This window comes from Botryllus schlosseri, chromosome 5 (assembly GCF_051294905.1).
Source record: "Botryllus schlosseri isolate E-star chromosome 5, Bs_hap1, whole genome shotgun sequence".
NCBI lineage: Eukaryota > Metazoa > Chordata > Ascidiacea > Stolidobranchia > Styelidae > Botryllus > Botryllus schlosseri.
In genome coordinates this window covers 19,415,048-19,429,598 of record NC_137240.1, presented here as the reverse complement: position 1 = coordinate 19,429,598, position 14,551 = coordinate 19,415,048, and the positions used below count along the sequence as shown (strand labels likewise).

Genomic DNA, 14,551 nt, shown 5'->3' with positions numbered 1-14,551 from the left:
TGTATTTCCGCGAGAGACATATTCTATATTCGAAAGTTAAAGCAATTAACATGTATATTTTAAAACAAATCCAACAATAGTAGAAAACTAGTAACGCGATTTTTACAATTTCGCATGATTCAATCAGGACCTCCAAACCACGATAATAACTTAAGCGACAGAAAATATTGTTAACTGATATCATTACGTTAATTTTACAACTCAATTCTCAAAATCCTCAGCGGCTAGAAGCCTACATTTTAATAGCAAAGCCAGCAATGGCTACCTAACAATAGGGAATGTGAATGGCTGGCTAATTGGCTATGTCCGTGAATTGAATTTGTAATTGGCAATGTCACTTCGAAGGGAGTTCATTCCTCGTCAATATTCACGAATACAATGTGGGTTTGAATTTGAAAAGTGCACTGCATCATGCAACGAAAGGTTTCAAGGCGTGTGATGCCGGGCTATAGAGCGGATTTGCGATTACACAAACTTCGTATCGAACTCGAAGGACTAGATTTGTCAGGTGTATAGGCCTACTTCTAATGACTATAAGGTACCGTATTATTATATTGGACTAATAATTGTACGTACAATTACCAACCAACAATCTGTTAGATATATTTTAGGCCGATATTTTATGTCGAAAAAAAATTAGGTTCGATGTTCCGTGCTCTCAATATCAAGAAATCGATGACGCAGAGGGCGACACGTGACATCGGCACTTCCCATCCAATTTATATCGCTTTTGATAATCAGACAACGTCTGATTCACTTAACTCAGGGGCGGGCAACTTCTCCAGTCGGCTGGCCGGACATAAGAAAATTAGGTACTTTTGGGTGGGCTGGATTGCTAAATCGATACAATGTTTGCCCATTTATCCGCATATACAAGGAATAAATCGTATTTATCGAATGAATTTTAACGACAGCAATGTCATTTCAGAGCCATTTCTCGCCGATAATGACGAATACAATGTGGATTTGAGAACAGCATTGTCATATAGGCGCCGCCATGTCTGCTTTTCTCTGATCAATTAAGACGCGGCCAAATCCTTTATTTAAAATTTCAAGGCGTTCAATAAGCCCGGTACCCCACATTTATCAATGTATCAATTCATTAGGGTTGAGTACATCGTAAATACCGATAATGCAAGTCTTCTCGCGGGCCGTATGTTGCCCGCCTCTGACTTAACTGATTGTGCACGCGGTTGATCGGAACAGAAACTTGTAAAGGCTCTGATTTGGCACTTCCGACATATACCGGACGTAACATCGGTCTGTCCACTGTGTAGTCGAGTCTGGTATCTAACTCCGCCACCCTTATATGTCCGCAGTGAACGTGTTGTCAGTAAAGTTTCTCAGAATAATTATACTTGCAGGAGGCCAAGTTTAATTGGTCTGCATGCAGAGACACTGTGCTCTGCCTTACAATCTACCTCTACTGAACTGATCTGCTATTCTGTATCCCATTTCCTTTTTTCGGTTTTTCTTAATTTCAATGAATGTGCACAATTCAGCAACAATTCTTTCTGATTTCAGTTTGCTTGATTGTTGTTCAGCTTTTTGTGGCATGTACAAGTGCTTCCATCTTGCCTAACATATTAAATTTTGGGGCTATGGTTCTCTGCGCCTTCCATATAAATATCGGTATATGTTATCGACAGGACGGCAACTGCCGCACTCCAAACCCCCCAATTGGGGGAGGGCGAAATTATTTCGTAAATGAACATAGATTATAGCGTATTTTTGTGGAAATTCATGCAACTTTCTCAAAAAAATTTAATGTTGCCAAGAATCTTGATTATTGGGTACCCTCCCCAATCAAAATATCCCCAGTGCAGAAATACCAATTTGAAATCGTCTGCGTCTTTTAATTCAGTACGTTTCGGTGATTTCAATATCTTTTGACATAGCAGATATAGGAGGTCACGAAATAGCATCATGTAACGAAGTCATTATACCAACTGATACGCCCGAATATGTTAAATTATATCTAGGGGTTCTACCTTTTCCAACACACCTCACTCAGCTCTACCGGTAACTATGATTACGTGAGCACTGGGCAGAAAGAGGATAAAAAATTGATAGCAATATACGTGCAATTCCCGACATTATTGACCGAATAAATCCTGAATTATATAAATTTTTCGCGCTTCGCGCGTTTAGGCGAAAAAAGGGACTCACTAAAGTGGTTGTGCTAAGGGTGGTCTGGTGGGCCAAGCCTCCCAGAATTTCGGTTTATCACCCTATGGGGGGCCCAATACCAACTTTTTTTGAGGGGGGACTGAATAAGTGCTGTTACGGTCCTGGTTATCGGTTATCGGCCAGGTGATTGTGTCGATAGAATCAATATCAGTAGACCACCAGTGATATGTTTGGTGGTAATAAAAGCAATTTGATAGAACGATATTGGGATGAATTTTGAAATAATGGCCAACCCTGTACGGTCAAAAAAATAAAAACACTACAAATTTCCGCATGTGCGTCGACCGGGAACCGATCCCAGATCTATTGCTTGGAAGGCAACAATGCTAACCTTTACACCATCGACGCTCTTGGCATGACTCGCGTATCGTCGTACCTCAGCTCGAGAATTCGAGACCTAAGTCGATGTTGAATGCAATAAATAGACTGAACAATAGGCGACATGCTGTACGGAATTACTCCAGCATGATGGTCGTAAATTGCACTAAAAAGTAATATGACTTGGTTTGTATATACTCGAGATGATACATACGTATTGTTCACGTTCGTTTTCTTGATGTGGACCTCGTTACTTCAGAACATGTTTGTCAAATCTTAGCATATTTGATCCATACTCCATGAACTGCAACTTCCTATCTAACTGCGAGATGAGAACATAATACGATAATCTAGACGTATAGTTGAACAATTTTGTTGATTCTGCTTGACATATCACAGTGTTACAATTGTGAATACGACAATGGCACTTCTCCCAGGGTTGTAACCAAGTCACAAGGTTCCGAGTAACAAGTCAATCTTACTTTTATGATTTTGACTCGAGTCAAGTCGAGTCATTTTCAATTCACCACCGAGTCAAGTCCGAGTCCAAGTCACGGAGTAGAGTGTCGAGTTCGAGTCATGGTGTTTGAACTCGAGTCCGAGTCCAAGTCATTGTGTTAACTGTTCAGTTCTGAGTTAATCTCATGTGAAACACACTTTTTACAACTCTGCTCGGTGTATCAAATGCTGCGCATTCATAATATACCAATTGTCCTCACTTTTAGCAGTTTCTGGTAGCATTTTCGAATATCAGTACTGATAGACGAAATAATAATAGTGTGATAACTTTACTATTCTTCGACATTCAAATGATATGCCTGTCACGGTAGACCCAGTCTCGAGTCATATGACTTGGTCCGAGTCATGCGCAATGACTCGAGTACAAGTCGATTCAATACACCAATTGACTCGACTCGTGTCGAGTCATTCTTCATTTTTAAGAAAATGACTTGAGTCAAGTCGAGTCACCAGAAAATTGCGACTCGAGTCTGACTCGAGTCGAGTCATGACTCGAGTCATTACAACCCTGACTTATCCATCACTGTTAAGTGTTCGGCCCTAAAATGGGCAAGAACGAGATAATGATTTTTTCCCGTTCAGTGAGAGAGCTGGTAATTCCCGACAAAACTACACATTAGGCCTATATTTGGGCTCCAGTGCGAAATTGTTCGAGGCTTGCAAGATTTTCTCAGCAGACCCGCAAAATTGGTGTATCCGTACTCAGTAGGTCAAAAACTGACACAGGATCTTATTAGAATTTAACCACCAAGATTTTTTAATAGGACATTTCGCTCCAGTCACATTGTCATGTTAGACATCATTCCAGTGCAGTGACGGCTCGTGACAATATCGGGTGGTGGGGCAAGGGCCGCAAGCGACTTGTTATCAATATGACGTCACAGTAGCGTTTTTCAACGTTCATGATGGTCACATGAATTTCCCGTAAACAATGATTTTTAACGTAGGTGCCGCGAGAGGTTTGCCGGTGGCGTGACTTGAAGTGCGGTAACAAATGTTTTATTCATTGTTTTTTATTCAAATGATTATTTTACAAAATGTACGCGAACCAAGAATCGTTCCCATGCCACGAATCAATCATCAGGGTATCCTTAGTAGCATGCGTTATGATTTCGTGGTAGAGATTACGCAAGCGCCGAGTAAGACTATACCAAAAAATACACAGACCAACTACCTACAAAGAGCATTCGCATGACACCTTGTGGTGTTTTAATCGTTCCATGCTCAGCAATTCTGTAAAGTGCTGCAGCGCCTCCGACCCGATTTGTATATGGTAGGATTCTCGTCCCGAAAGCGAGCAAAACAAGGCGTTTTTATCCTCGCCATAAGTAAGCCATTCATTTTTATCGAAATGCGCTGAAGAAAGGGCACGAGTGCGTTTTCCTCCGGCGTACGATTGGACCAATGGGCAATTTCTAGGCTGATACGGACCTAGTCGCTTTACCTCTAATTTTTGCTCTAAAGGCAGCTGGCTAAACGGCGTACGGAGCAAAGATTCAACACGATTCATGTTCGCACTTGACCTGACTACTTATCTGCAGAAATGGAAATGACTATAAATCGAGAGATTGCGTATGCCTTACTGGAAAGGTCAACGAGTTCGGACTCATACGCAATTGTTATCTCATAGATTGGACAAGGAAATGTCATATTGAATCCAAAACATCATTCTGAAGAACTACGGATAGCATCCTCGGAAATTCGGTCCCGGTACAGCTTGGGAGATTTTGACCTTGAGGCTGGAGATTGTCACGCGACACATACGGCTTACGGTCTATAGCAGTGGTTCTCAACCGGGGGTCCGCGGACCCCTGGGGGTCCGCGAAGCATTTTCAGGGGGTCCGCGAAGCCTCAAAATAGTTGATAACCTATTTTTTAATATTTTTTAATTCGGAAAATAACGAGGCAGTTTCGTTCATTACTAGTAAAACTCCAGGGCTCGCATGAACAGAATGGCCATTTGAGATGAAATATTCAACTGTGCAGACTCATATTAATTGCTAAATTGCCAATAGCCTACTGATACAAACATTTTTCTGTTTAGAGATGCTTCAGTTAGGGATTGTGGGAAAAAAATTGGATGAGTAAGGTCAATCATGGTGACTTCGAAATGTTTACAAAAATCTATTTTCTCCTATGATATAAGCCATAATATTTTACATAATAACTTCAGGATAAGCTGCTAGCCAGGGGTGGCCAAACTTTTCGGTCAAAGGGCCACATGAGATTTACGAACCATTGTGTGGGCCACTTAAATATCGATGACATTTACCCGATTGGGCACTGGTGAAAACGATACTTATAATAATACGCATTAAAATCAATAAGAATTATGACATGAAGACTCAGTGTGCATTAGGGTTATGACTAGAAAAAAAAATTCAAAATTTTTAGTGTCCTGTAGTCACAAATGATGAGCTTTTGTGTCCTGATTTAAAAACTCACAAAAGTTAAGACTGTTTGAACAAAAACCTCCCGCACAAAAATTTTATAGTTTTCACTGTATGGAGGATAGGCTTTCTTTTGTAGATACAGACTATATAATTTATTTATCGACTGATTTGAATTTAACTGACCCAATTCCAATTGCGAAGATTTAAAATAGTATTTTGGTACATTTTGATCGCCCAGATTGAATTATTCATATCGTGTTCTCGTTTACAGTCAATATTAAATAATTAATAAATAATTATTAATTCCGATTTTATATGTAGACTGTATATATCGTATAATTTCAATTTGTCTGGCACAAATCAAACTGGGTGTTCGAAAAGGCGAAAGTAGAACAACTCTAGGTATTTTCAGTGGTCTAGAAAACCGCTTAGAAGAATATGATGTACAGGGAAATTTGAAAATCTCATATATCATATGTGAGACCGTAGCATCTGTTGATACTGGACGGTAGAATGGCGTTGTTTCGAACTGCGACATGCAATGATGAGCATGAGAGAGAGAGAGATATGATATTCTTTCTCGCCTGCACCATCGAGATGCTGTGGCGACGGAGTTGCGATACGGCCCCATGAGGTCATCTAGTCTGCGCCCCCGTTTTTTTCTCCTCCATGCTATCCGTGATTGCTGAGCGCCTAGCAGGATAGCTGCGGATACCATTTTTCGAGTCTTTGGTATGACCCGGCCGGGGATCGAACCTACGACCTACCGCTCGAGAAGCCGGACGCATAACCATTACACTATCTCGCTCGGTGGGTTTTCATTTACCTTGCCAACATCATATTATCGATTCTCAAAGCATATATTAGAGTTCTTCGATCCAACGTCTTCAAGAAATCCAACTCTCAGCTACAAATTTGGAGATGATGTGTAAAAACACTACGAAAACTAGGTGCAATCCACCAAGCACGAATTTCAGATGAAAATATTAGAAAACCAAGGATGTAGGGATGATTTTAAGTTTATCTATGCCATGTGCAGAACATGCCGTTCTTTCAAAGAAAATAGTATAGATTACCACTGATCAAATGGCATAAACTTCCATCTCTACGCAATGCGAGAGGGTGCTCAAGGGTTGCGTTGCGTACTTCCACTTCCCCAGTAAGAGAACAACTCTGGAAATACTTATTTATCGCAAATGCGCGTCAGGAAGACTGGTATTCTAACCAGATGTCTAAGGATAGAATATACTAGAGCCCGACCGATTATCGGTTCGTCGATAATATCGAGACGATATCACACTTTGAAAGAATTATCGGTATCGGCCATTGGAGTTGAAAAATTAACAGCAATTTGCGTGTGACGTCACAACATGGCGGAAGGAAGCCAAAAAACTATAATCTTCGATCGCTAGACTGAGAATATTGATATATTTCATATAACTTACACTTTACAGGTGTCCAGATGCAGCCTTTCATTTCATGTTCAAGTATAACAATGGCTGTAAAGATGTTCAAATAAATGCCCTCTGAAGATTTGAAAATGTGCCTCTGTATACATCCAACTTCTTTTGAATATCGGCTGAATGTATTAAGGTTATCGGCTAAGGTGTGAGATATTGCTTTTATCGGTATCGACCCAAAAATCCAATATCGGTCGGGCTCTAGAATATACCAAAGATCATTTGCTGCTATCTTTGCGGTCGAATGTCCTGCAGCGATAAAGTGCCCCAAACCCCATTTGAAGTCGAATATGTCCGTCGTAGATGTCCCTGGCACTAACATAATAACGGAAAGGGAGGTCAAATTGATGAATGAACTTTACAATAAGTGGAAAGGACATATATTTGAAGATTAAATTTGTAGCAAAGAATATCTTTGAATTTTAAATTTTTTCCATATTTGGACCAGTGTCGAAAATTTGATGTTAGTTTGTGCGGGACATTTTTTTCGATTTGAACATAATGATTATGATTTTATTAATTTATACCAAAATGTTCATCAATTCCTGCTACAGGCAAAATTTTTTTTTTTTAGTCATAACCCTAGTGTGCATCCATGACCTAGACACGTGCAGCGCGAAAATGTTTCAATGTCAATGAATGATTTCGGTCAACAATAATTTTACTTGCATAAATTGTGGCTCGCCTTGTGCTGCCTACCGTTGGACTCATTTGGCAATTCAACGATTATTCGGCACTTGGACTTTTCAATATCGAAGATATCAGCTAATACGCGGAATATTCTACTTTATAGTCATATACCAGGATCTACGAAAATGATGCTGGCCTCGGGATACGCCAATACGTCGGTACTGATATTTTAGTCATCAACATCCCAAATTTTGAGGTCAGGCTAATCTAATTTTGGCTAGCCTTGCAAGTTCACAATAAATTGCCTGGGTAATTTATTTTTGATAATAAAACTAGTTTCGATAATTGACTCGCGGGCCATGGGTTGGCCGCCCCTGTGCTAGAAAGAAATGACTATAGGCTTGACGTAATATGTTAATTTAAAAAAATTGTTAGTCAATTTTGATGCCATATTTGTTGCGATCATACCCAATGTATCGTCGGAAGCGTTACGTGGTATTAACACATTCTTCGAAACCTAGTTGTGGAAATGGGTTTTCCGCACTTGTTCATATCAAAGTGAGGCACGGATTTTCAAGACACGACCACATATTTCAAGAAATGGAGTTGCAGAATTTCCTTTGAAATAATAGAAGACAACCAAATTACTACATAGTATGATCTTATTTTCAGCCCGTTTCCAACACAGATAATGCCAAATACCTCGGAGTTTTACTGGACTCGAACATGTCCTGGAAGAGTCATATTCAATCCCTAGAAACTAAATTATCACCGAAGTGCGGCCTGTTCTACAGCCTTGGGCGCTTCATGCCAGCATGGGTTCTCCTGATACTCTTTAAATCCTTAATCCAATCGAAGTTACATTATGGCATCCTCTGTTGGGGGGCTGCCAGTAAAACTGCACTCAAGCCACTGCAGAAACTACAGCATAAAGTGCTCCGAATCATAGCTAGGGCCCCAAAGGGGCCTGGCTGCCCATCCAATAAGTCGCTGCTGAAGAGATTCGGCGTCCTAAACATAGAAGATATGCGGAAACTAGAAATCGCCAAGTTTATGTATCAGTTTCACTGCGGTCGTTGCCCCGAATATTTCAATGACTTCTTTACCTCTGAATCAAAAGCGCACAAGTACAACACACGCGCGTCCACGTCGTCCAAATATCATATGATCGACCGAAAAGATCATCGCTCCATCAAATATGCCGGACCTGATGTGTGGAACAGTATCCCGCCGGCCATCCGACAGTCGACGAGCATGTCCACATTCAAGTCGAAATACAAGCAATTACTACTAAATAAATACAGTCCATCCTCAAGATTACCGGACCACGACTGACCTATCGATCTCGCTTCCAATGACATGCCGCCCTATTTCTTGTCGCTTTCTTTTTCTATACTGTATTCTTTACTTTCATTCAGTGTGCATGCCTCCTCTTTACTACGCCTAGGCCAAGGTGGGTGTCCGATTCCATTGACAAATCCAAGTCGCTTCGACATCTTCCTGTCTATTCATTGTATCGCATTTTTTGTGGTGTATTGAACTGATAAAATTGCTAATAAACCAATGATGATGATGATGAAGTCATTTTGTCGCTGTTTATCACTAATCCTATAAAGTTGTCATTTAGACAAGACAGATGACGATTGCACGATAATTGAGCTAAATTTGAACTAATACTTCGCGGGGGTCCGCGGTTTCCGTGACAGTCCGAAAGGGGTCCGCGAAGACAAAAAGGTTGAGAACCACTGGTCTATAGTGTCTACTGTCTATATGTCTGCTGCAAAATCGCCTTCGGAAAATATATTACCGAATAAATACGTGGATGAAAGCCGAAAACTTGGTACACTGTTACATGAAATCATCGAGAAGTAGCCTCATGACCGTTTTCGGTATGGTACACTGTCAAAATTAATACGAATTGATCAACGCCGAATTTTGCGTAAAATTTACTGAGGAATAGGATGATCAAGCGATAAGCTGTTAGCCGCCATCGAAAACGAAACAGCTATCGCGCTTGACAGGGGTTTTAGTTGTGAGCAAATGGCCCGAAGGCCACCATTCCACGGTGAAATTGACATTGGAGAATATAAAATAAAACTAAATATTTGAATGCAAACCGAGGATGTTAGTAAACTGTTTCATGATATCATCATCTCATCACCTATCTCAGTCTGGAACACAGATACACCGGCTTTTGCGTGAAATCCGCAATGCGTTAGGTAGGCTAAGTGTCAGATCAGCGCACATCTCTACCATACTCGAACTTGATAACGAAATTGCTGCCCTAATCATTGAGTGCCAACCTTGAGACTTGGCACAGCGTTCGATACTAAAATCAAGACATACCATGTAAAAGCTCATGACGGATCTAGCTAAGGAGCATCGTTAAAATTAATGGAGACCAATACCGGCTTTGCGTGAAATAAGTTTGCGATACATGACGCATCAGCACACACTCGACTTTGGAAACGGAATTACTACCCTAAACTTTGAGTAGAAACCCTGAAACTTAGGACAGTGTTAAATACCACCATCACGACATGACATACCAAGTTTCAAGAATTATCATGGTGTGAAACACCATCAAAATCGACCTATACCAGCAAAGGTCGACTCAACGCATATCACGGTATCCGAGTTCAGACATGGATACGATTGTTACATCACACCTTAGGGGCGACAGGCATATATGCCCCGGTTGCTCGGCCATTTTACGAATAGGAGAGAGTATATCACCGTTTCTTAATTGTGCGCGGCTTTGAGAGAATAGATAGTGAAAGCTTGTTATGAGCGCTACCGGGGCAAGCCCCGGCTAGGCATTCACAAAGCGAAAACACAGAAGAGAATTCGATTTTCGCAGAGACTTCGCTATGTATGGGCATTTGCAAGCGAAAGCACCAGAAGAACGCGGCTTTCGCTGTGATCTCGGTATATATTGTGCGCTGTGCGTCTATAAATGGTTAAATTGTTATTGAACAGAATTTTAGGTAGGGCAATGCCCCAGTTGCCCTATAGGACGAGCCGCCACTGTTCCAGTGACACAAAGCGTACTCTGAATAATGACTACTAATGTGGCAATATTTGTGACAGACAGGGCGTGGACAGGAAGTCAAAAATTGTTTTGAGTTGTAATCACGATTACCATGCTACCTCATATATCCCTGTTCACGTTTGTGTTCATACGAATCCGAACTTGTTATGGCAGGAGTGTCGAGCTCAATTTATGTGGCGGGCTGGATTCAAAACATTTGATCACTTGCATGCCTTACCAGTCAAATCATGAAAGGATGTCACCTCCAATTCCAATATTTCATTGTCAGGCCTATACTACAATATCAGCGTGTACACGACAGTGTTGAAATCAGTCACTACTCACTATACCATCGAGTCGCAGGTAATCTTGGGTCAAGTCAAACAATTTTTGAAGGAGACTCTAGTCAAGGCAAGTCAAGTCAAGTCAAGTCGTGTCACGAGTTAAACGTACAAAGTACGAGGCATGATTCAGAATGATTGCAATGAGGTAAATGTTTTAAATACAGATTGATTCCCCATTTATTTTGAATCGAGGAACGGATATAGACTAAAATATACAAGCAAAAGGCGCTGTATCTATTCAAGTAACGGTATAGCCCCAGCCTATAATTATCAGCCGAAAACCCAGGACAGAATACGAAACCTAGGAAAGTAGGGAAAATGACATGGTGCAATCGGCCTACACTACCCACCCACCTAAACATCTATGATATACAATCTACGACTGCTCCTGTGAGTGCTCCAATTGTTGATGAGTAGGCCTAATATAAATAACGTATAAGCAATATTCGTTCGATTGAAATCATACAAGAGGGTTGGTTATATGAGCCCTGGAAACTGTGAGCAGTTTATAGAACAGAGATACATTGCTAACAGAATACTTTGCTACTAGTTTCCGACAACGGGACCTCTGTAAAGTGTAAACTCTTATCACTGCGTTTGCGGTCAATTTCATTGTGATATAACAATGGAGTGTTGGTAAAACGCATAATCATTGAGTGATTGGTTGCTCTCAGAGGTCACACCAGCGTATCGTTACAATCCGAACCCTATACCAGACACGTTGATTTCGTCGACACCGATCACTTGATGACTTGAAATTGACTCGTAAATTTTGCTTCGAGTTACGAGTCTATCCGCTTTCATCTTCTTTTTATTGTTATATTTAAAAACAATTTGAGTGACGCATATAACAACTATGGTCTTTTGCGTCTCGACTGTGCATTTCTAAAGCGTCGAGTCAAGTCGAGCCAAGCCATTTTTGCAAAGTGACTCGTGTCAAGTTAAGTCATGCGAAAGAGTTGACTCGAATCATCCCTACACCAGTACACGCTGATGGTATTACGGATAACAGGGCCCTATACCAGCAACGTAACTGTTCCCAAACAGTGGAATTGACAAATGTACAATGATTGGCCAATTGAACACAATTACCAACTGCTATAATAAATCTTCTACCGGTGGCTCATGACGAGATAAATTTGCGATTTGATCTATTTTGCATTAGCGTTGTGAGGAATACAAAATATATATAGACGGATTCAAATTATGTTCATAATTATTGAGTTGCCATTCGGGTTTCCACGGTTCACGGTAATGGTCCGGCATGAAGTGGTTGTTGAATTGTCACATTGAACCTGCCTACCACTATGAAGAAAGAGGTAGATTACCAATTTTTACCGTGCCTAATGAACTTTGAAAGCGAAGATCTGATGGATAGAATAAACCACGTTACTTTGTGTGGCCGAGTACCTTCTCAGTCAAAAGTTTTACATCAGTGTTCAGTGTTGGGATGACTCGAGTCACCTTTTTCGTATGAGTTGACTTGACTCGAGTCACTTTGCAAAAATGACTTGACTTGACTTGACTCGATGCTTCAAAAATGCAGATTGACTCGTGACTCGAAGCAAAATATACGAGTTAATTTCAAGTCATCAAGTAATTGATGTCGACTAAATCGCCGTATCTTATATAAGTTCGTATTGTTAACTGATCACTCAATGATTGGGCGTTTTATCGAGCCTCCATTGTTACATCACTGATGAATTGATCGTTAAGGCAGTGATCGGAGCTTATACCTTACGTTGTCGTAAACTCGCTCACCTCAACCGACAAGATAGCGTAATGGTTAAGCGTCCGGCTTCTTGATCGGTAGGTCGGCCGAGTTCGATTCCCGGCCGGGTCAGACCAAAGACGTGATTAGTAACACTGGTATCCATCTGCTTGGCGCTCATGCATTACTGGGATAGTATGGAGGGGTGGTGCTTGACGTAGAAAGCCGTGAAGGCTAGATCTGCATTTCCTTGTCCAGCGGCATATGCACACCATGCACTCATAGTATGCATATCCGCAGTTCGTGTGTATGTGTATCATGAGTCGGTGTATATGCCGCAGAAACATCAATGACAAAAATAAATCACATCCTTTCCTTTCAACCAACCATCTTGCGTGCTTTAAATTGAACGAATATAGCCCATACGTTTATAATTGTATATCATGGATATATATGTGGGTAGGGTATTGCTCCATATCATTTTATTGAACATTCTGATGCTTCATATGCTATCCTATATTTTGGCTGATAATTATAGATCAGAGTGGGCAGAGCTGCTTCACACGCAAGCCGCATACCGAAAATCGTTGCCTTAAATGAGTCACAGCACAAAAATTTTTATAAACTAATTTATTCTGTCACATTGAAATGTAGGGTATCCAATGAAGTTTATTATTGTGTGGTAGCCTCCACCTAAGCTGAAAAATGTTTGAAATCGGACTTATATGCCGTCAAACAGTGGGGAGCTCGGTCATCATAATACTTCGTAAATATGTCTTTTTTGGGAAACTCTTGGAAATTAAGGTTTTGGTGTTTGGTTTCGTAATGACGGTTCAATTCTATCCTTAGGATTATTGGGCGAATCTTGACGGAAACGGCACTGTGGCTTACGTTCATTATCACCGCATGTTCTTTGCACACATTTATTGAAGAGCCGCAACTAATGACTCAAAGAGCAGCATGCGGCTCGCGAGTCGCAGTTTTCTCACCTCTGATATAGACTGAGGCTATACCGCTATACATACGTAGTTTGACAGTTCTACGTATGCATGAGTGATATAGCACTTTTTTCGTGAATAATGTAGGCTACTTATTTGTCGTTCCTCGATTCAGAATAAATGGGGACTCCATCTGTATTTAAAACAGTTAGCAAAATGCAATGACCTTGATTCGTGTATCGTACTTTGAAAATTCAACTTGACTTGACTAGTGACTTGACTTGTGCCTTGACTTGACTTGACTCGAGTCACCTCCAAAAATCGGGTGACTTGACTTGACTTGACTCGAGTCACCTTTGAATATCCAGTGACTTGACTTGACTCGAGTCAAAATCTGCAATGACTCGAGATGACTCGTGACTCGAAGGTAGTGACTTGATCCCAACACTGTCAGTGTTACCGCAAATACTTGTAGTAATTCTTTAAGCAGCCCGTACCTTTCATGCAACTGTTTATCCCTATCTTATACTTGACATTATTTTGCGGAACATTGCAGGAATGTACCAACATTGTAATGACTCGGTCCACTCAGCTTCCTGAGATACTATTTTGCCTCGATCTCAGAGGCATCTGCGTGAGGTTTCACATCTCATTGATTTCGAACACATCCCACATTGTTTGGAGTTACGACTGGTATAATTAAATAGAAAATAGTCGAATTTTATTTGGGAAACAAGCATTTCATCGTCACCCGTTTATAAGACTTCTTGACCCAAGTTTGGTCGCTAACCAGGAGTTAAGAACCACTACTTTAGGCCAAATTATTTGAATCACAAGGCTTTGCAATCAAAACTAAACTCTCCAGTGCAAATTGTTAAAAGTCCTCGTGTTAGAAGTAAAGGTGTTAGATAAACGCCCGGATGGATCGTGATTGAAAGATGTATAAGTCTATAGGTTCGATGTAAATTTATACAAGCCTTTAATCACTGTAACGTCAATAAACTCAGACTGTAACCA

General features: G+C 40.7%; 1 protein-coding gene across 2 annotated transcripts in view; it reads left to right on the top strand.

Annotated features, from left to right (window-relative positions):
* The window catches only part of LOC145439865 (uncharacterized), a 437,408-nt gene that overhangs the window by 321,165 nt on the left and 101,692 nt on the right, over positions 1-14,551 (top strand). The gene's annotated exons all lie outside the window — the stretch shown is intronic.